Raw genomic sequence first — 24,194 nt, 5'->3', positions numbered from 1 at the left:
AAACCTCACATGCTGCCTCTGACAGTGTGTTAGTTCTACGAGGCCACTTTGCATCTCTGGCTGGCCTTTGACATTTCCTTCTCGGCCTGCTTGCTTTGCAAGAGCATCACTGACAGGCGTTGCCAAATGCAAACTGGATGCTACCATTGCTGTTGCCCACAGCACAGGAAATGCAGTGTTTGTAGATTTGGGGGGGCGGGTTGGAATAGAAGGGGGGAGAAGAAGGTCGGAAATGGATTTTTCTTCTCTGTGACCTCAGCACAAAGAAGAAAAACCGTGACCTCCTCTGTGACCTACCTTGCCGCTAGCTACCAAGAAGAGTACACATTAGTTTGTTTTATGTTTTCCATATTAACGTTTGTTATCCAGATTAGTAAAATGAATGGTGATTTTTCTTTTGGCCCAGTTTCTCATTTAGTCGGCCATAAATGCATTGTCAGGGCTTTTTTTGTAGAAAAAGCCCAGCAGGAACTCATTAGCATAGTAGGCCACACCCCTGACAGCACAGCTCATTAGCCTATTAGGCCACACCCCCGTGCCTTCCCTTGGCTTGCCTGGGTGCCCTGCGGCTGCGGTGAGCCCGGACAAGCTGACCCTTGTACAGGCCGGGGAAGGCACAGGGAGGCATTTAAATGCCTCTCCGATCCTTCCAGCCCCCCCCCCCAGCCCACCTGCCTCAGAGTCGCTGGGGGGTCGCTCTCCAGGCCTTCCCTCTGTAGTCACGCATGTGCAGAGATTTTGGCTGTAGTGGGTGTGGCCAACTCTGAAGCCAGCCGGAACTCCAGAAATAGCCTTGGGCATTGTAAGGAAATCTCTCTAAGGGTGCGTACAGACGGGGTCTTTACATCGGTTAGGGTGCCGGTTCCAATCGTTGTACTTACCGGCGTTCAGACGGGGCACATCTGCCTCCTCTTCCTAACTGGTGTAAAGCCCTTTACACCGTTGCACTCTGCTACCAGGTCCCCAAGTGGTGGTATACAGAGAGCAACGGTGGTAAACGGTGCACCCCGGTGTCTGATCGCTCTCCACCGGTGCCTAGGCATTTCCGTCGGAAGCCTGAGGCTTCCAGCTTGCCCCCGCCATTTTATTTTAACTCTATGCGATATGCGCTCGGGCGAAGCTTCGCCCTGAGCGTCTGTTAAAATAAACACAAAAAAACTTACTTTACCTTCCCGGAGGAGTCCGGGACTTAAGGGAGGCCAGGTTGGGATTTAAACTTTAAAGGTAAGTCCTTTAAAGTTTAAATGTAATGGGGGGGGGGGGTTTGAGCATGCGCAAAAATTGCCATTCTCTGAATGGCTGCCTGTGCGCATGCTCAAACTGCTTTTTTAAAAACAAACAAACGCCGACGGCCGCAGCGTGTGAGCGGGTGTCCAACGTAGGCATTCGCAAGATGGAGGGTGAGTCTGATCGCGTTTCTGCCGGTTCCAACCGGTGCAGTTTATGCCGGCAGAAAGGCCGCGTCTGAATGCACCCTAAATGGAAAAATTACTAGTGCTGCACTATATATTAGTGCAGATACTATATATAATTTTGGGCAGTACTGCTTAGTGTTTCTGTAGCATCTCCAAGTGTTCACGGTTCTTCACTTACAGAATCTGTATCTTTGATTATGATGATATTGCTCCAAAACAGCAGCTGCCGTGAGCTGGCCTGTTATCTGACTCCTTGCCCATCTGACACGTTACAACTCGCCCCACTTCCAACCTTGTGTTCCCTTTTATCTTTTTCTGTCTTGTTCCCTGTCTTCCTGTTGCCTGGATGAAAAGAGAGAGATGCATTTTCAATAACTCTGGAGAGGTCCAAGGCTGCGACGGAAACATAATTTTATTATCAAGTGCCTATCTCCTTCCCAGTTGTTTTGGGATTGTCGAAATGTCAAGGTTTTGCTTTAATGTCATTGATAACATCTTGTTTAAGAAAACTTTAAGTCTTAATAAACTGCTTATATTTTAATGTCAGTATTGGGACATCAGGTCTCCCACTGCAGCAGACTTTCCCCTTCATTGCCCACCAGCGCCTCAAAGAGTGGTCGGAGGAAAATAAGAGGGAAGTGTGTGCGCGCGTGTGAGTGTGAGTGTGCACTGGCATCACTTATGGCAAAAACTCAAGTGACATCATGACACTGGGGGTGCCACAGCAGGATCTGCCAAAAACTCCATGGTTTTAAAACATAGGGTTTTGGCAAATCCTAGATTGCCAGCATGGACATCAGCCAGGGCTCTTTTTGTAGCAGGAACTCCTTTGCATATTAGGCAACACACGCCTAATGTAGCCAATCCTCCAAGAGCTTACAGAGCTCTTCTTGCAGGGGCTACTGTAAGCTCTTGGAGGATTGGCTATGTGGTGTATTCAATCTGACCCATGTATATATGTGAACGCAGTCATTGAATCACCATGTCAAGCTTCATCCTGGGCTAGGATCCTAATCCCTCAAATGTAATTAGTAGCCCAGGAAGAGCCGACCAGTCACCAACAGCCAGTTCCAAGAGCGGGAGCTATTGTGATTGGACTTTATCCCTGCAACCTCATAGGTTGGTATTTGTATAGTAGGTGTGGCTACATTAGCCGGGAGAGTTTAAAAGTGGAACAGCTTCAATGCTAAAGCTGTTCTGGCTATTCATGTTGATACTGTTTGGAGTTGAGTTACGAGTTGCCGAATAAAGCTGATCTTTTGCTGAAATCACTCTCTGACTCTTTGTTAAGTAACCGACTTAACAGGCTACATTAGGGGTGTGTTGCCTAAAATGCAAAGGAGTTCCTTCTACAAAAAGAGCCCTTGACATCACTTCCAGTTTTTCACCGGAAGTGATGCTATCATGCCTGCCAGATCCTCTTGGGGGTGCCAGGCAATGACCTGTCTTCTCTATGTCAGTAATAAAGAAGTTTTGCATATAGCGTACTGTCACTTGGGATGGAAGTTTTTTACTTATTTTATTTAGAGAATTGATATGCCACCTCTCCGGGGACCTTTTTTGACTTCCTGTGTTTGGTATGCTGGCTGTGGTGCTTAGATTGGGTCACGCACAAGACAGACAGGTCTGAAAGGAGTGAAGACTACAGTGAACAAACTCTTAATATTGATGCTGAAGATGCAGTCCTAACAAAGAAACCTCCAATACTTCCATTTCGAGAAACTGTGGCCCCGGTCACACAGGGGGAAAAGGTATGGCCAAAGCGCGGCTTTTCTGAGCTGCAGCAAAATAGACATGCGGCAGCAGGATCAGACAGATCCCTCGAGCCGCCGCGCAGTTGCTCCCCGGCATGATCAGATTGCGGCGGGGGGGGGGGGGACGAAACGGAGAGCGAGGCAGCCGGCTGCGCATGTGTGCGCATGCGCAGTTTGGCCGGGTGCCTTGAATGCTGTGGAAGACAGGCACGCCAGCGATCCCACGGCCGCCATTGCTGCGGAGCTTCAGGTAGGTAGTACTCTTTCCTAGGGTTTTTTTTAATGCGCGGTTGCGTCTGGAAAGGACGGATCGGGGACAGGTGCACTCCGCTTCCCAGATGTTGCGGTGTGATCATGCCCGTTTGATGCGCCCCCGATCCGTCCCTCTTGCGGGACAAAACCTTCCGTGTGACCGGGGCCCGTGTTTGCCTAAAGGGCAAGAACAATACCTACTCTTGCTGCGGATATAAATTGGAAATTTTAAGGGTGTTGGTTAGTATTTCCAGCTTGTTTTCTTAGCTTCCTTCCATCCAGAAATTTGGAGCAAAGAGAAGAGTATTATTGCATTATAATTTTCATGTAAAAGCTAAATAATGGCAAGTTTAATGCAGAGGGGAACACTTGGAAACAATACTGTAACTTTTAAAGAACATCAGAAGAGCCCTGCTGGGCCAGACCAGTGAGGGTCCATCTAGTCCAGCATCCTGTCTCACACAGTGGCCAACCAGTTCCTCTGGAGGGCCAGCAACAGGGCTTAGAGGCCGAGGCCTTCCCCCAAATGTTGCCTCCTGGCTCTGGGATTCAGAGGCTTAGTGCTTCTGAATGTGGAGGTTCCTCTCAGTCCCATGGTTAGTAGCCATTGATAGACTTATCCTCTGTGAATCTATCTAATCCCCTTTTCAAGCTGTTCGTTTCTGTGGCCATCTCGATATCCTCTGGCAGCAAATTCCACATTTTAATCACTCTCTGTGTAAAGTAGTACATCCTTTTGTCCAGCTTGAGCTCACTGCCCATCAGCTTCATTGGAAGCCCTCAAGTTCTGGTATTTTGGGAGAGGGAGAAAAAGTTCTCTTTATCAACTCTCTCCACCTCATGCATAATTTTATAAACCTCTATCCTGTCCCCCATTAGTTGTCTCTTTACTTATATGGATACTAGAAGAGTGCCTAGGTGGAATTATGACATATGATAGATTCATCCAGGGGTCATTTCCTGCAGGAGCGCACAGGAGCGGAGCTCCGGCAGTAAAGAGCTCAGGGGCAGGCAAATGCAACAAGCCCCACCCACTGCTCCCAGCAGCCCTCAGTCAGAGCAAAAAGCAGCCAGGTAAGTTGCAGAGCTCCCCCCCTCGGTCCCTTGGTCCAAAACAGTCCAGTGGCACCTTTAAGACCAAGTTTTATTCAGGTACAAGTTCCCCCTCCTCTGTGAGGACAGATCTGCACGTTCCCCCCCCCAATAGCTAGCAATCCAAAACAGTCCAGTGGAGCCTGAGTGGTGGGTGTTGCCTTCTGACACACTTCAGGTGATGTCAGGGGGTGTGGCATATGCAAATAGGTTATACTAATGAGTTATGCTAATGAGCTCCTGCACCTCTTTTTCTACGAAATGACCCCTGGATTCCTCTGCTTTAAGATTTGTTAAGGTTTGTATCCAGACATAGCCTTTTTTGTTTTTTTGTTTTTTACAAAGTGAATGGCCCTTTCGAAAACCATGCAAGCAGAGCTTTTGCATTGCCATAACTCATGGGGGCAGTGAACTATGGCAGTCATCGCTGAGAAAACCTGGTTATGTGAATCATCATCATCTCCTCCTCCTCCTCCTCTTCCAGCATAACATGCTTGATCATACAGGCCATTCATTTGTTTCTTCTGTTTACAGGCCTCTGACTATGATCATGTACCATGGAAGCATGATAGATCCTTGCATTCTTTCGTTTAAATGGGAGAGGACTTGTTCCAAAGATTCCCCCACCCCCTGTTTGAAGCTAAATCATATAAGAAAATCTTTAGCCAAGTCAGGTTTTTAATCACTATGTTAGTCATCTCAATGGTTACATAAGGAACACTGTAGGAGCATTTCAAATACCATCAGCCGTTGGCACTAGAATAGCAATGAGGATGAAGCATTAAAATATGTACTCATAAAGGCAAACACGGCTAGACTGTTTCAGAGAGAGAGAGAGAGAAAGAGAGAGAGAGATCATTTCTCTGTTTGTTCCGGAATACATCTTTACATGAATTCAACTCATTTCTAAGACAATACAATGGAAGAATAGCTAATGTGTATTAATTATTTGCACATATGGCGCCGGGCTGATGTTCGCTAATGCTGCGTTCAGGATAGACATACTGGGGAGACATTAAAGAGCAGACTAAATATTTGCATTGTTTATGAAAAAAAAATGGATTCCGTCTCTGTGTCTTCTTTAACTTCTGCCTCTCCTGGGTTCATTTTCTATGATTTATGGAGTGCAATATCTCAACTGTTGCAAAGGAGAGTGCCCCCCCCCAATGTAAACCCCCATAAAAGGCCTGTGTTTTCAGAGCAATTGAATATTTAGTAACACTTTAAAATAATTTGTTAAATCATTATTATTTTTCACAGTGGCACATCTTGTTTAATATTAATCATGAGCTTATCCTATGTCAGAAGTACCCATAAAGGATTTCTACTTCAGTTTATGAGGAATGGACTGCTTAGAGGTATTTTCAAATATTTATATGTAGTGGATTTTTTTTTTAGCATGACTGTTTTCTTCCAAGATGAACTAACTCCATTCAGCAAAACAGACAGCCATAGTGCTACTGCTATAGGTTCTAAGAACCTCTTTGGAAATTTCGAGTTCTTTTGCAAGGAATAACCGAATTACAGGTTGGAAGCGAAGTATGGCCTGAGGGACCGTCCATTCTAACCAGCTAGTGAGCCATAGTATCTAAATCATCTCTGGCAGAGGCTTGTCCAGTGTCCTTTGAAAAAACTTCACTGAAGTATAAAATGCAATTTTCCTAAGTGACTCTGTCGGTTGCCTTTTCCTTGCCCTAACTTTCCTATATGGAGCTGGGTTGCCTTTTTGTGTTATGCCCCCCTGCCCCCCTGTAATAAATGGACATCTTTTTTCCGTTCGTCTCTGCAGGACGTTTTTAAACATTTGAAAGCTGTTAAGCTTCCTGCTGCTTCGCTCTTTTCCCACTTTGCCCTATCCTTCAACCTCACTGCATCTGGCTTTTGTATTCTTACTTTATCAAACTTCATCAGCCTCTTCTGAAATACATCGCTCAAACAGAAAGCACGATGATCAAAGGTTTAAACAAGGCAAGGTATGGAGCAGTGGGTTCCCAACCTTTTTGGTATGGTGACCCACGTCCAAATTTACTTGGTATGGTGACTCACCCAGGGCGGGCCCACACGGGCAAACTATGACCTGGGCACCTATCTGGTTCAGCATTCCATTTTCTACAGCGGCTAACCAGATGCTTTTGAGAAACCAGCAGACATTACACAAAGGGGGCAACTGCTCCCACTTTGAACACCAAGCTAATGGCATTTCTGACATCCACAGCCTTTGCATATGAGGGCCCCGGTCACACAGGCCGGATAACACGGGGGGGGGGGGGGGGGAGGCAGGGCTTTTTGTGGCGCCGCAATTAGAGCCACCATAACGTGATCCCACGCGTCGGCGGGATGCCACGGTTCCTTCCCTCCATGCCTGCACATCAACAAGGAGCCGGAGGGAAAAGCTGTGGCCGGCGCGATCACACCAAGGGACTCTGGAGGCAGCCCGTGGCAAACCAGTTGCTAGTACCTTCAAGCAGGTAGTTTTTAATTGCGCATTTTGGCAGTATGCCACGGGTTTGCCACGGGTGCGCTCCACTTCCCAGATGTTGCGTTGTGATCGCGCCTGGATAATCTGCCATGCAATCGTCGCAAATCCTCCGTATGAACAGGGCTGAGGTTACTTTTCAGCCCTTGACCACCCTCTCCTTCTCCCTTACTTCCTCAAATCCCTCCTGAGATTCTAAGAAACTCACTCCAGTAACCGTCAGGACACGTTTTACTTGATCAACATGTACATGCAGTGAAGAAAAAAGTACCAACACTAATGTATGACCTGGAAGATACTGTTTCCATGGTCATGTCTTGGTTTCCAAGATACAAAAAGGGAAAGGGCTCGGGGGCCATTAGGGAGGGCTGGCCCAGGACCCACTTTCAGATGCTTCGCAACCCACTTTTGGGTCCTGACCAACAGGTTGGGAAACACTGGTATAATTCAAGATTGGTGCAGCACAAGGCCAGCAATACCCTTTGGCAGCACTGAGACTATAGTGACACTTCACCATACCTCCATTTTCCTAATTGACTCTGGCTGTCCATCAGTTTGCAGAAAGCACAACACAGAAAGGTCCAGGAGGACATTTTTATCAAAGGATTAGAACCATGTCAGAATGGAAGAATCCAGAAGAATCCAAGAATCCGCAAGAAGAGCATTACGCTCGGGAAGTAGAATGTCCTGTTGGTCTCCAGCCCAAGAGAGATCCGGCTCTCCTCAACCAGGGCAAGGGCTTTTTTGGACCTGGTGGAACTCTCTGCCTGAGAACATCTGCACCCTGAAGAATTTTTTACCTTTCCATAGGGCATGTAAGGTGGAGATGTTCCGCCAGACATTTGGTTGAGGACAGCGATGGTACAGTATGTAGTCTGGTACTCTCATACTCTCCATTCCCCACAGCCCCCCTCTGGGAGGCCTCTAAAATCTGGAATTTTCCCCCACCATCTTGGATCAACCGAATTATACTGATGTTATTGGAGCTGTATGTTTTATATAGTCTCGGTTTTAACTTTTAATTATTTATTGTATGTTCTCTCCTGTTGGAAGCTGCCCCGAGCCTTGTTTGTAAGAAAGGCTGGCCTAAAAACCTAATTAAAAAAAAATAAAAGGTGCCTTTATATCTGAATAGGGTTGTAGTCCACTGCAATGATTATATAGGCTTTGTTTTGCTATTACTGCATTGTTTTCTACCTTCCTAGGTCTACTATATCTTGCCTAGGCAGTTTGTTCTTTGCATTGTCTTCTGATTCTGTAATCCTAGTCTAATTGTGCTGTTCACTGGATGCCTAATGCCAGGGGTCCCCAGCAATGCTCCCTCTAAGCTGTGGAGTCTTGTGAGCAAAAATTCTACTTTGTGAGCTATTGGCATTCAAGTTGTGAGCGAGCGATTTGGCTGCTGCATAAATCAGCTTGCTCTGGAGCCCATCCTTCCTGAGCTAAAATGAAAATCTGTGAGCTGGAGGCTAAAAAACTGTGAGCTAGCTCACACTAACTCAGCTTAGAGGGAACACTGGTCCCCAGCATGGTGCCCATTAATGCCTTTCCTGGTGCCCGCCAAGTGATTTAAAAGAGTGGGTGGGGCCAGATAGCGCTCTTGTGTAGCAGGGTTTCTTATTGGCCAATGCAGATTGAAATAATGTGATTCCTTTGGCACAAAGTTGGTTTTATTCTCCTGCTCTCTCCTTTTTACTAGTGTATTTTTTTAAAAATTGCCCCTCTTCTCCCCTGCACTTGAGCTCCTTCTGTGTGAGTGTGTGAGTGGAAGGGGGCTCAGCCTCTTGCGGTTGCAATTTTGTGATAGAACCCACCACCCTCTCTCAGAATTTCAAAGGTTTCCACAGGTTCAGAAAGGATGGAGATCCCTGTCTTACGCTGTATGATTACATTGTTCTTTTTTTCCCTTTTGTAATCTGTCTGGAGTCCCAGTGAGAAAGGCGGGTTATGGATAAAGTAAATAAATAAGCTGCCCCAAAACTCTCTTTCCAAATACTCTTTCGTTTTGCTTTACTTTTTACCTTTGGCAAAATGTTTGAGAGTCACATATTTTTAAAAAATGCTTAGGGTTCACTAGATTTATGACACTGGAAGGTTGAGTGACCCTGGATTCAGAAGGCTGAGTGGCACTGCCCACTTCTCCAACCAAGAGCATTGCTTGTGGACTCGGTATAGAGCTGGCAATGTATCTTCTGTGGCATGGATTCATTAATCAGATCTGTGAACAAGTTAAGCACATTTTTTTCTTTTCCAGTGTAACAGAAGCATGAGAAATCTTATTTTGATTGATGAGATGATGGTGGTGGTGGTGGTGGTGATGGTGGTGGTGGTGGTGGTGATGCTAAATTGTCACAGTCAGATATTTGATTGGTAGATGGTACTCTGCAATTCAAGATCTAGCCAAGTTCTTGGGAACCGCAGATGTATCTTCACAGGATTCTTGCAGTTCCAAGTAACACTGTCTTCTGGAGGTGAGCTGGTGTTATTTGCTTAATGCCCAGAATGTCCAGGTGTTTCTTGAGACTTCTAGGCACTGCTCCAAGGGCTCCAAGGGTAACTGGCACAATGGTAACCTTCTTCTCCCAGAGGCACTCTATTCGTAGGTCTTGGTATTTCATGACCTTCTCCAGTTCTTTCTATTCTGCTGTCTCCTGGGATTGCGATGTCAATGATTCCAACCCTATTTCTCATTTCCCCCCCTAAAGTTGTGGTATCAGGGATGTTATGCCCCAGGTGTTTATATGTTTGTAATGGGAAGTCCCAGAGATTCTTTGTTTCATCATTCTCCATGATCTTGTCCGGTTTATGCTCCCATGAATTTCTGGCTGAGGGTAAACCATACTTCTTGCAAAGATTACAGTGCAACATTGCTGCAACTTATTGTGATATTCTTTATAGTCAGTTTGAGCAATTTAAATGTTTCATCCTTTGTCTTGCAGTTGACATCATCATCATCATCATCATCATCATTATTCGTCATCGTAGTAGTAGTAGTAATGTTACTTGTAGTCTGCCATTTTTGGACTCAAGGCGGATTACCCTGAGTGAGTCAATAGCATCGAAGGATAGTACATTCAATAAACAATGTAATAGGATTAGGGTTGTAGAACCAACAAGAAGTCTAAAAACAGAACTGAAGCAAGGCATAAGTATTACCATGACACATTAAGTGATACAAACATTAGATCCTAGTTTCAACAAGCTATACATAGTAGTATAGACCACAGGCCGACGTAGACGACCCAATCCCTCCACTGGGTGCCGGTAGGGATTGTCCCCACCCCCGAAAAATTGTGGCCATAGGTTAGGGTTAATGTGTAACTGTAGCCGCTCAGAGACCCCTTCGGGGATTAGAGCGGGGTAGTAAGCTGAAACAATAAATAAATAATTTTTCTAAGTAACTTTGTGAATCATTTAGTATGGTGCAAGTCTATTGCCTTTGTAGAAAAGCCCTCTTGAATAATTCAGTTTTGCATGAGAACATAAGAACAGCCCTCCCCGCATGCGGGCTCAGGGCGGCTTACAAGGCACAAGTGCTATAAAACCAAATACATTAAAAACAACATAAGTTAAACAGTTCACAACTCACAAGATACATGGAGGACAAAACTTACACTTTCTCCATTACATGACAGGAAGAGGTCCAAGATTGAAATCAGAAGGGAGAGGGGCGACCTAAGCCATGTTGTTCCAATTTCTCATAGGCCTACCCTGACAGTCCTGCAGTCCAGCCCTCCCACTGTTGCCCTCCCAAAGCACCAAGACTACAGAGCATCACTTGCCCCAGACCAAGAGTTCATATCTATACCTTGTGGCTAATAGCCACTGATGGACTTCTGCTCCATATGTTTATCCAATTCCCTCTTGAAGCCATCCATGCTTGTAGCCGCCGCCACCTCCTGTGGCAGTGAATTCAACATAGTTTGTAGACAGCCAGGAGAGGGGGCACCTCCCTGACCTTCTCAGGCAGGCCATTCCACAAGGGGGTCACAACTGAGAAGGCAATGTGTATGGGCTGGGGAAGCGTTAAAGTCTTCTTTCCATGCACTGCAGCAACAATCTGGTCTGGGGCTCTATCTCTCTGCTGATGAAAATGTTGCTGGGAAGATCTGATATCTCAGCATCATGTCTATTTTGTGCTGCTCTGTGTTTTTCTCTGTGTTGCATATTCTTACATAAGAGGGGTGAGTGGTGGTTTTGGAGGATGTCCACATTAATGAACGTGGAAGTGTCTGGTACAAAAGTTACTCTAAACTGCTCTTCTGGCACATTCTTGTCCTCTGCGGGAGGGGGGCACTTAGCCAGTAGGCCACAGGGGCAAGTGCCCTGTGCCCCTCTGCTTAGACTTCTATTTACCCAAGGAAGTTCATAGAATCATAGAGTTGGAAGCGATAGACAGGGTCATCTAGTCCAACCCCCTGCACAGTGCAGGAAATTCACAAATACCTTCCCCCCACAGTTATGGGACAGCTTGCCTGAGTTCAGACCAGCAGTGTGAAGCGGGAGGGAGTCGTGGCAAAAAAGACCCGGAACAAACTGTTCTTACATTAGGGACACCAGACAAGCAACTGAGATTATGTGTTTATATGTTTTATTTAATTGTTTTAAAATGCTTTTTTAACATTTTTAATATATATAATGCTTTTTAATGTTTGAAATCAGGGCTATTTTGGGGCAGGAACGCACAGGAACGGAGTTCCGGCTGGCTTCAGAGTTGGCCACGCCCACTACAGCCAGAACATCTGCGTGCCTGGCTACAGAGGGAAGGCCTGGAGAGTGAAACACCCCCCCGGCGACTCCGAGGTGGGGGGGCCAGGAGGGGCCCTGGAAGGATCTGGGAGGCATTTAAATGCCTCCTCGTGCGTTCCCCAGCTTTTCCAAGGGCTGGCTTGCCCAGGCTCCCCGCAGCCGAGGGGCGCCCAGGCAAGTCAAGGGAAGGCATGGGGTGTGTGCCCTAATATGCTAATGAGCTGTGCTGTCAGGGGGTGTGGCCTATTATGCTAATGAGTTCCTGCTGGCCTTTTTCTACCAAAAAAGCCCTGTTTGAAATGTTTTACTATTCACCCACTTGGAGACCGTGAGCTGGATGGAAAGGCGGCATGCAAACATTTTAATTAAACAGGTAAAGAAATAAATACATCTTGGGAAACAAGGTCTTCTGGGTGATGAAGATGGTCCTGTGCTTACGTCTTGCTGGAGAACCATTTGCCTCTTGGCTCTATTGAACTTTATAGTGATATTTTTGTTGACTCGAATGGACACAAATTTCTAGATCCTTCATGCATAGCATCCTATTCTCTGAGTGCTTGTGCGGGAGGAAGCTGTCCAAGGGAATTGGCTAAGGAACTGAGAACTCAGCATGTTGATCTGTGCTAAGGCCTCCTGTCTCCTGGGGTAAATGACTTCACTGGGTATTGGTAGGAGATCGGTCAACTTCTTTGAGTTCAGAACTGCTTGCAACGAAGGGGGGAGTTTTTATCCCTAGAGCTTTTTCTCCCCCTTAGTATTTTTATAACAAAGTCTGAACACTCAAATAAATCACCAGACAAATAAGAGACTCTTCTGAAATGTGGAAAATCCAGCTCACAGCAGTTCTGCTTCTCATAACAATGCTTTGGAGTGCTGGCCTGCAAGGGCAATAAATATGTCAGTCTTCTGATGCTCTTGATAAAGCTCTAGTGGCTAGTGCCTCCGGTTTCATGGTTGGTTAACCGGCAGTTAGACAGTGATCTAACCATACAGCTCCCCGTATCTCCTCCCTAATATTGCTTGCTAATCAGGAATATGCCGTAGCGTACAGAGGAACCATTTGAATAATTTTTAAAGTCATCACTCTTTTGTGTAAAAAAGAAATTCCTCACTTCCAATAACAAATTAAATTTCTTTTAAGTGCCATTTGAGACTAATTTTATGTATTACAGATTTTGGGTTACAATCTTGGTAGGTAAGAACATAAGAACGTAAGAGACGCCAATGTTGGATCAGGCCAAAGGCCCATCCAGTCCAACACTCTGTGTCACACAGTGGCCAGAAATACCAGTGCCATCAGGAGGTCCACCAGTGGGGCCAGGACACTAGAAGCCCTCCCACTGTTGCCCCCCCCAAGCACCAAGAATACAGAGCATCACTTGCCCCAGAGTCCCTATCTATACCTTGTGGTTAATAGCCACCGATGGACCTCTGCTCCATATAGTAATAGTAATATACCGTATTTTTCGGACCATAAGACGCACCTGACCATAAGACGCACCTAGTTTTTAGAGGAGGAAAACAGGGAAAAAAATATTCTGAACCCTGGGGCTCAGTATTCGGACCATAAGACGCACACACTTTTCCCCTCACTTTTTTTGGAAGAAAAAGTGAGTCTTATGGTCCAAAAAATACGGTACTTTATTGTCATTGTACATAGTACAACGAAATTAAGATGCAATCATTTCAGTGATCTACAACAATATTCATACACTCACACAACTATTCACAACTATCTCATAACTCCCCTAAGGTTCACATAGCAACTTAAAACCACTAATGTCACCCAAGTTCCAATTTCATACAGCATCCATGCTTGTTATCTTTGCATTAGGAATATCAGACAAGCAACTGAGATGCAAAGACTAGGTTCTGAATAATAATAAAGAGTAGAGAATAAATAGATAATAAAGAAGTAGTGATAATAGATAACAACAGATAAATTGCCTTGTCCTGGATGGTCATCTGGGAAGCTATGCAGAGTCAGCCCTGGCGAGTACATGGATGGGAGACCACAAAGGAAGTCCAGGGTTGCTACGCAGACACAGGCAATGGAAAACCACCTCTGTTCTTCTCTTTCTTTGAAACCCTGTGGGAATGCCATAAATCAGCTGCGACTTGACAGCGCTCCACCTGGGATGGCCAGGTCCTGCCTTCTTCCCAGTGAGGGAGGGATCTTCAGGCCCTGCCAGGATCTTCTGCCATGTGCACTTTGCATGCAAGGCATGATGATGTCACCTGGAAGTGACATCATCACATCGCCAACTTTGCACAGCAACACTCTACTTTTGGGGCAAAACTCTATGGTTTGAGCCCAAATTTATCATAGAGGTTTGCCTCAAAACTACAGCGTTGTCATATGATGTTGGCGAGGCGATGACATCACTTCCGGGTGATGCGTTTGGGGCATTTGCAGGCGGGGAGGAGCCAGCAAAAGCAGGGGAACCCCCATCCAGACAGGGGGGGCTGGCAACCCTAGCTCAACCACATTAATTGATAATAAATAACATTCTTTTTGAAAATAGAAGACTTCAATGCTTTGTAAAAAAAAATTACAGAGATAGCACATTGTGCTGAGGAACACAAAGGTGAGGTTCATGTTCTCTAAAACCGTCCATGCAGGCTGGTTACATGGATGTCAGACCATGGAAGAATGGATAAATCTGACTGCAGTGACCAGGTGGCATCTTTTGGTGGTAATGTGCTGAATGCAGCAATAAAAAGACAGAAGGAACAGGCCCAAGAATTGTACCGCTAGCTCCTGGGAAGTGGCACTGATGTGTTGATTTGTTTACAACATTTATATCACAAGGTGGCCTCACAAGGGCGACCTAAGTGGCTAACAGTTTAAAACATGAACAATAAAATCACATTTCAAACCAATTAAAATCACCCCCTCCCAGACACACATCATTAAGCCAGTTAAGGATGAGTTAAAATAATACAAAGACATAAAAACATTGATTGAAACATTGGTCAGAAAGGAGAAATTGCTGATATTGCCCAACAGGGAAGACACCTGGGGGTGATAATGTCAACAGCCCAGGTAATTTCTTCATTCCATAGATCAGCCAGGGTGTCTCCGAGAGCCATCACAAAGCTATTTGGATTCATCTGGTTCTGAGGGCGGACTGCTTTAATGGATCTCCCACCCCTGGGGAGTCTTGGTATCCCTGTAAATCTAAACTCAAGTAGTGATCGGTCCATGTCAAAGGATTTTGTGTGGTGGAACTGCACCAAGGCATTGTTTCCTGTCCGTGGCGACACAGGTGTGTACTAGGATTGCCAGTCTCCAGATGGTGTCTGGACTGGAGATCTCTTGGAATGGCAACTGGTATCTGGATTAAAGAGATCTGGAAGAAATGGAACCTTGCTGAGGTCTCTCCCCAAACCCCGCCCTCCCTGGCCTTCACCCCCAAATGTCTAGGAATTCCCCAACCCCAAGTTGGTGCAGCCACTCAAGATAAAAGACTGGGTTTGGTGAATTGTGTATGTGCACGTGTGGAGAAGAAGAAGAGGAGGAGGAGGAGGAGGAGAAGGAGGAGATTGGATTTATACCCTGTTCTTCACTACCTGAAGGAGTCTCAGAGCCGTTTACAATCTCCTTTCCCTTCCCCTCCCCACAACAGACACCCTGTGAGGTAGGCGGGGCTGAGAGAGCTCTTTTGAGAACTGCTCTTGAGAGAACAGCTCTGAAAGAGTTTAAGACTGACCTAAGGTCACACCAGCAGCTGCAAGTGGAGGAGTGGGGAATCAAACCTGCTTCTCCCAGATTAGAGTCTGCACTCCTAACCACTACACCAAACTGGCTCTTAAATTAAGAACCAAATTGGTTTTTTAATTAAGGATAATGCACATGAGATCACATCACTGTCTTAATTTTATGGCAACCAAATTTCTAATGTCCCACCCCCCCACAAAAAAAAAAAATACAAGAAGAAATTTTGTTTGCAAACCCCGGAAGATTTGAAATGAGGCTCTGTTATAGCAACAATGGAATAACGATATGGTACAGACTACAAACTCTTCACACACGTGATTTACACAGAACTATTTAAAGCTGGCAGTTTCATTCAACTTATGTTGGCAGTTTACATTACACTGATTTCTTAGATCTGTGCAAAAGGGAAAAAAACCCTAATCTTGCTCAGTAATTATACACCACAGTTAATATAATCATATAGCATAATGAAGTGAGACCGTATTTTTTTTCAAAACTTGTCAAATTATTATGATAATTTCCAGTAAAAAAATTATTATGATAATTTCCAGTAATTATTCATTAAATGTGACTTCCGTTTGGATCTCAGGGATACTGTGGCTGAGATGGTTCACTCAACCTGGCCCGTAAGCATCTATGGTGGGAGAAATCACGAGCAATGGAAGTCTAATCTGATAGCCTTAATTAGCTTTCCCCAGATTTTGGTTCCATTTGTAACTGTAGAGTTAGTGTCTAGTATATCTGCTCACGAAGACACTCTAATGAAAAACTGTGAGGCTCATACATTATAGGCAGGGAATAGGCACATGCTACCATATAATTTTAATTGCGCTTGTACCATTTAATCCAGATACAGCAGCAATACTGTCATTATTTGCTTTGAAGTGTTGCTTTTTTTTAACAGTACGTAGCCTCTGGAAGTACTCAGAGGCCTGGACCTGTTGTGTACATCTGCTAGAAATGGGTGTCGTGTGATCTGCTTGGAAGGCTAGCTATGTACTAAATCTATGTAAAGCAAAGAAACAGGAAACCAGCCAGGGAGGCAGTGGGGCCCTTGGACGACCAAGGGGTAAAAGGAGTATTGAAGGATGATAGGGAAATGGCTGAGAAGCTAAATGCATTTTTTGCCTCCGTCTTCACTGTGGAAGATGAGAAGTGCTTGCCCACTCCAGAACCACTGATTTCAGGAGGGGTGTTGGAAGACCTGAGTCAGATTGAGGTGACGAGAGAGGAGGTCCTAAAACTGATAGACAACTTAAAAACTGAAAAATCACCAGGCCCAGATGGCATACATCCGAGAGTTCTGAAAGAACTCAAATGTGAACTTGTAGATCTCCTGACAAAGATATGTAATCTTTCCTTAAAATCTGCCTCCATTCCTGAGGATTGGAAGGTAGCTAATGTCACTCCCATCTTTAAAAAGGGTTCCAGAGGAGATCCGGGAAATTACAGGCCAGTCAGTCTGACGTCGATACCGGGTAAATTGGTGGAAACCATTATTAAGGAAAGAATTAGTAGGCACATAGATGAACAAAACCTATTGAGGCAGACTCAGCACGGTTTCTGTAAGGGAAGATCTTGTCTCACTAACCTGTTAGTGTTCTTTGAGGGGGTGAACAAACATGTGGACAAGGGGGATCCAATAGATATTATTTACCTTGACTTCCAGAAAGCTTTTGATAAAGTTCCTCATCAAAGGCTCCTAAGTAAGCTCAAAAATCATGGGATAGAAGGACAAGTCCTTTTATGGATCAAAAACTGGCTAGTTCATAGAAAACAGAGAGTGAGTGTAGGTGGGCAATTTTCTCAGTGGAGGGTGGTAAGCAGTGGGGTACCGCAGGGATCAGTACTTGGTCCACTGCTTTTTAACTTGTTCATTAATGATTTGGAGATGGGAGTAAGCAGTGAAGTGGCTAAATTTGCGGATGATACAAAGTTGTTCAGGGTGGTGAAAACCAGTGAGGATTGTGAGGCACTCCAAGGGGATCTGTCAAGGATGGGCGAGTGGGCGTCAACATGGCAAATGGGGTTCAATGTGGCCAAGTGCAAGGTGATGCACATTGGAGCCAAAAATCCTAAATATAAATACACATTGATGGGGTCTGAACTGGCAGAGACTGAGCAAGAGAGAGATCTTGGAGTTGTAGTGGATAACTCACTGAAAATGTCGAGACAGTGTGTGACTGCAATAAAGAAGGCCAATGCTATGCTGGGGATTATTAGGAAGGGTATTGAAAACAGATCAGCCAATATAATAATGCCCCTATATAAATCAATGGTGAGACCTCATTTGGAATACTGTGTGCAGTTCTGGGCACCACACCTTAAAAAGGATATTATAGCTTTGGAAAAAGTGCAGAAAAGGGCAACTCGAATGATAAAAGGGTTGGAACACTTTCCCTATGAGGAAAGGTTAAAGCGCTTAGGGCTCTTTAGCTTGGAGAAAAGACGACTGAGGGGTGACATGATCGAGGTTTATAAGATTATGCATGGGAAAGAGCAGGTAGAGAAAGAGGTACTTTTCTCCCTTTCTCACAATACAAGAACTCGTGGGCACTCCATGAAACTGCAGAGCGGTCGGGTTAGAACGGATAAAAGGAAGTACTTCTTCACCCAAAGAGTGATTAACACATGGAATTCACTGCCACAGGAAGTGGTGGGTGCTACAAGCATGGACGGCTTCAAAAGGGAATTAGATAAGCATATGGAGCAGAGGTCCATCAGTGGCTATTAGCCACAAGGTATAGCTAGGGGCTCTGGGGCAAGTGATGCTCTGTCTTCTTGGTGCTTGGGGGGGGTCAACAGTGGGAGGGCTTCTAATGTCCTGGCCCCACTGCTGGACCTCCTGATGGCACTGGTATTTCTGGCCACTGTGTGACACAGAGTGTTGGACTGGATGGGCCTTTGGCCTGATCCAACATTGGCGTCTCTTATGTTCTTATGTTCTTATGTATACTAAATATACAATTTTGCAATGTCCAACATAATGAAGCGTTCTGGTGAGCCCGGAATCTTTTGCTATGTTTTGTGTTAATTTTGCTTGGCCATATTAAAAGGTATTACATGGATTTTGTTCTTGTTTTTAACTATATACTGATAGGGTAGGTAGGTAGGTAGAATTTTATTGCATGAGGCCAGAGGCCATAACAACACAATAATAGCTGCCTGAGCAGTAATAAATATTACAGTAAAAACACAACAAGGTTAAAAGCGATGTTAAAACGATCAGGACCAGGACATAGCGGAGAATACAGCACACTGAACACCAGGGCGAAAGTTTTGCATGAATCTCCTTTGCAGCCAGTGCATACATCGGTGACATAATGATCATCATCAGATAAGAGGTGGATGGTTTTGTCTGCCACTGAATGTGAGGCTAGCCTGGCTAAAATGGCTGCAAGGAACTTGGCCCTGGGAACTTGGTAAAGGTCACAAAACAGGATACAGTGAGGGAGATCCTCCAATTCCTGGGCTCCACAGATACATACTCTCTGAACAACTGGTGTATGCAGATAATGGCCAACTAACATGGCAATTGTCATTGTTAGAAATCTGAGGGCTGCAAAGGCTTCTTTAAGTTTGTGGAAGGTGATGCTGGACAAATAAGGAAGCTCTGGTGTGATTCCGTTTGAGCAGTTTAAACCATGGGGAAAATCTAGAACTGATAATAGTTCCCCTGTCTAAGGCGGCATCTATATTGAATACCAGATCCTGAGTTTTGAACCCATCCAGAAGGTCACTATGTATCGGGTAACAGCAGAAAAGGCTGTGATAGCTGGCAACCCAAGAGGTGTCTTTCTGGAGCTGGATAAAATGCTACTTAGAAAGGTGTCTAGAAGGAGAATTCTTTAACTTTCTCCAGTAATTAATTAAGGCAGCGTGGGCACGGGCCCTAATTGAAGGCAAGCCAGATTCAGCTCTCAGCAGGGCAGCTGGAGTGCCCTGAACATAGGATCAAAATTCTCTTTGGGAAGGAGTTTTGTGTTATCTCCAGGCTGGGTATTGTATTGTCGTCCCAACCCCAGATCTCGACCCCATACAAGAGTTGGGTAATGTCAAAGCAGGGTCTATCAAGAAGCCACCTTTTGAGGGATGGAACTTAAGAATAGCCCTAGTTGATCATGCCGCTGAGGACTTCATTATAGCCAGATGAGCCTTCCAGGAGAGATTTTTCAGAAAATGTTACCCCAAGGTATTTAAAACTGCAGCACTGATCTACTGGGATGTTGTCTATGTATCACCGGAACTTATGGGGCTTTCCCCCCAAAACCGTCACCTTACTCTTAGAGCGATCGATGCATAAAGAGTCTTCTCTGCAGAAGTTGCTAAGCCTGTGTGGCATCCACCTTAGGTCAACATGTGAGAGACAGTATAACCATGCCATCAGCGTACAGAAGAATAGCTACCTTCCTTTGGCCAAGTGAAGGTAGAATAAACTCTGGGCCTGTCAGTCTTGCCACTCTGTCATTGAGGTGTAGGCTGAACAGCAGGGGACCTAGAACACACCCCTGTTTTTCCCCACTGAGGATTGGGATCTCCTCAGTTAGTGAACCAGAGGTGCCCACTCTTATTTTAGCTGTTAGTTTGCTGTGGAGTTTGCTTTCCCCCCCGATGTTTGTAATGCCCAGCTTTGACCAAAGCCAGTCCACAAAGCTGCAAATAGATATTTGGTGGGATCCCTCATGGATTTTAGGGTAAGATGGTATAAGATCAGGCAATGATCAATTGTACTTTGCCATTTTCTGAAGTCCGCTTGCTCTGGACAGATGATTTTGTTGGAAACTTCCTGGTCCTCCAACTTACCAAAGAGATATTTGCTGTACATTTTGGAGTCTATATCCAGCAGGCTAATTGGGTGGTAATTGCTAGGAACCCATTTATCCCTATTTAACATCTATATGCGCCCCCTTGCCCAGATTGCCCGGAGCTATGGGCTTGGGTGTCATCAGTATGCGGATGACACCCAACTCTATCTGACGTTGGGTAGCCAGTTGGACTCGAGTCCCAATGATCTTCACCGGGCACTTGAAGCTGTGGCTGGTTGGCTCCGGCTGAGCTGATTGAAACTAAACCCGGCGAAGACAGAGGTCCTGGGCCTGAGTTGGGCCAGGCCGGGGTTGGGGCTCCCTCTCCCGACCTTCGATGGGGTACCTTTGGTGCCAGCATCTGGGGTTCGGAGTTTGGGGGTGCTCCTGGACTCCACACTAGCGATGGAGGCCCAGGTGGCAACCACTGTCAAGTCCGCCTTTTTCCATCTGCGGCGGGCACGGCAGTTGGTCCCCTACCGCGATGACCTGGCCACAGTGATCCATGCGATGATCACCTCGAGGCTAGACTACTGCAACGCTCTCTACATGGGGCTGCCTTTGTCGCAAATCCGGAAGCTGCAACTGGTGCAGAATGCTGCGGCCAGGCTGTTGCCAATAGCGTACCGGATTCGCTTCAAAGTGCTGGTTCTTACCTATAAAGCCCTATATGGCCGGGGTCCAACCTACCTGAGGGACCGCCTTTCCCCGTATGTTCCCCCAAGAGCACTACGGTCAGGGGACCAAAATTTGCTAGCTATCTCGGGCCCCAGGGATACCAAACTGGCTGCTACTAGGGCCAGGGATTTTTCGGTGGCGGCTCCTACCTGGTGGAACGAGCTCCCGGGGGAGATCCGGGCCCCACGGGATATTATGCAATTCCGCAGGGCCTGCAAGATGGAGCTCTTCCGCCAGGCTTTAGAGTAGGAGCCGCCGCCCCCACTATATCACCACCGCCGTGGGTTGGATGAGGCCCTGAGGAAATATCTGAACATGAAAGAAGCCTTAAACCGTCTACCAGGAACTTCGGGCATACGTTCCGTCATCTTTGGACTATGAAGACACTGAGCACTTTGTTTAAATTAGGATTTTTAACATGTACTGTATGTTTTTAAATTATTATGTATATTATGTTTTATCATGGCAAGGTTTTGCCTTGCCTCTGTAAGCCGTTCTGAGCCCACGGGGGAGGGCGGGGTATAAATATGAAAAATAAAAAAATAAAAAAATAAAATATTTTTATACACTGGGACCACGATGCTGTATTTCCACCCTGAGGGGAGGACCCCTGTTGTGTTGATCTGGGTGAATAGCTTGGCCAAAATTGGGGCCCACCAGTCAGGGAATAATTTGAATAATTCTGGGGGGATAGTGTCCTCGCCTGGGGCCTTGCCAGAAGAAAGGGAAGAGATCAGACCTTTAATCTGAAAAGTTGATACAAGAGACCACTGGGGCAAGATAGGTAGATTAATGGGGGGAGCTTATACAGAAACCCTATTAGGAGGAATGCAAGGAATCCCAATGATCTAACTGAAATATGCATGCCAGTCTTTAGCTGGGATCTGAGCCTCCAACAGGGTGGAGGTTCTACCCAGGCCCATAGAGACCAGCTCCCAAAACCGGGATTTCCTCCTCTCTAGGATGGCCTGGCCCATCTCCTGCCATTGTAATTTAGCAAAAACATGTTTCTTTTGCTTTATGTGCTTCTTCTACGCTGACCGAAGATATATAAGGACCGCAGGGAGGACTCCATTTTCATCGTTGCATGCCTGTTGTGCACAGTGAACAAGCTCTTTCCTGGCTGCCCTATGCTCCAGGTCAAAAGAGCTTGCAGAAGGATGGGTCTGTGCGCCTTGGTGTTTAGTCATGCCGGCCACATGACCATGGAAACGTCTTCGGACAGCGCTGACTCTTCGGCGTTGAAACGGAGATGAGCACCGCAACCCTAGAGTCAGATTCGACTGGCTTTCGAGCAGGAAGGGTCTAGGGCATTCTGAACTAGCTGCATCTTCCGAACACTCGTCAAGGGTAGTCCCAAGTACTTTTAGTACTTAATTTTCATTTCCACTATTTCTGTGTAGAAAAGCTACTATTATACATAATTCAGTGAGAAGGAGAGCTGGCACTAGATAACTCTGTAAAATCCAGTTTTTGATATTAATTTTGTCACCGCGGGCTTTATTAGTCAATTTAATGGCCATTTTAAAAGATCTCTGCAGTCTTGGCATTCTGTCTCTAATACGCTATACTTAATCAGTATCGTTATCAAAAGATAATTAACTATAGTACCACTTAACGTTTCTAAATCACTATCCATATTAATAGGATTGGAGAAAGCACCTGTATGCAAATCCCAAACTTCAGACTGAAAATCCTGTGGTAGCCTATTATGATACTTTTATTAATGTAAAAAAAAGTATCAGTGGTTTTTAGGTAGTAACAGTATATGAGAAGCATAAGGTACATTTAGCTGTGAAGGAACACAGCATCCCATCTCTATATGCCAAAGCTGCAAATAACACCTTGTGATCATTTACTTACTTACTTACTTATTTTATTCAATGCAGCTTGGTAAGGAGCTTGCCCTAATGTGTCATCTTGCTGGTGCCCACACCATTAACATTAGTGGTATTTCCCATGTCGACCAGGAATCTACCACAGTGTTCTTCCAGTAGCTATCTCAGAATATACTGAAAAGTGCATTGATTTTGTATGGGTGTGCTTTTGCATGTAGAACGCATATCAATAGTTCTAACTCTCATCATGGCCCAATTTGTGAATATTTGAATTCAGAGATTGAGGGCATGGACAGACGAGAAAAGCCACAGGTGTGCAGAAAAATCTGAAATCCAAGGAAAATATTTTAAGGGGTCAAACCTCCCCCCCAATGATAGAATCAGCATCTGTAGCTTTAAGCAACAAATGCCCTTGGTGGCTGTTGCTAGGCAACCACTTCAGTATCTCTAGCCTTCAAGCTTTGGTTTGTGTCAGTAAAAGGCAGGGGAGATGGGCTTGAGGGAGTTCTCATTGGGGCCAGGCCCAGCAGCAACTACAGAAAACTTGCTACCATGCAATGTGCATGATTCAGCCACACTCAACTGCTTGCTGCTGATCAACAGCAATCACACCACAAAAGCCAGTGTTGTGTAGCAGTTAGAGTTTCAGATTAGGATTTGGGAGACCCAGGTTTGAATCCCCATTCTGCCATGGAAGGTCACTGGGTGACCTTGGGCCAGTCACACACTTCAGACTAATCTACCTCACAGGGTTGTTATGGGGAGGAGACAATGTAAGCTGCTTTGGTTCCTTGTTGGGGAGAAAGGTTGGGTATATGTGAAGTAAATAAATATAGTAAAGTAAATATAGCTGAAGAAGAGGTGCAGATAAAAGGTAGGTTGGTGGGTGGGAAGGAAAGAAAGAAACAGAGGAAGTTGAGGATATTGTATCTGCCAGGAGGAGAGAAAGAGGAAATGGTGTAGGGAGGGGATACAGGGGAAAGTGAGATGCCCCCATCAAGTCCTTGTAGCATCCCCACCATGAAGAAGAAAAAGAAGAGGAGGAGGAGATTGGATTTATATCCCGCCCTTCACTACCCAAAGGTGTCTCAGAGCGGCTTACAAACTCCTTTCCCTTCCCCTCCCCACAACAGGCACCCTGTGAGGTAGGTGGGGCTGAGAGAGCTCTGACAGTAACTGCTCTTTTTCAAGAACAGCTCTTATCAGAACTACAGCTTGCCCAAGGTCATCCAGTCAGGTGCAAGTGGAGGAGTGGGGAATCAAACCCACTTCTCCCAGATTAGAGTCTGCACACTTAACCACTACACCAAACTGGCTCTCAGTTTGCTGCTGGGCCCAACAAGGCAGCTGACGCCAAGCAACTGGGCCAGACTTTTCCTGAAAAGACTGCTGGGGAAGGAAAGGAGGGAATGCC

This window comes from Gekko japonicus, unplaced genomic scaffold, assembly GCF_001447785.1.
Source record: "Gekko japonicus isolate JY-2015 unplaced genomic scaffold, Gekko_japonicus_V1.1 scaffold56, whole genome shotgun sequence".
NCBI lineage: Eukaryota > Metazoa > Chordata > Lepidosauria > Squamata > Gekkonidae > Gekko > Gekko japonicus.
The sequence above is the reverse complement of the archived record's forward strand: the minus strand, read 5'-3'. Positions refer to the sequence as shown.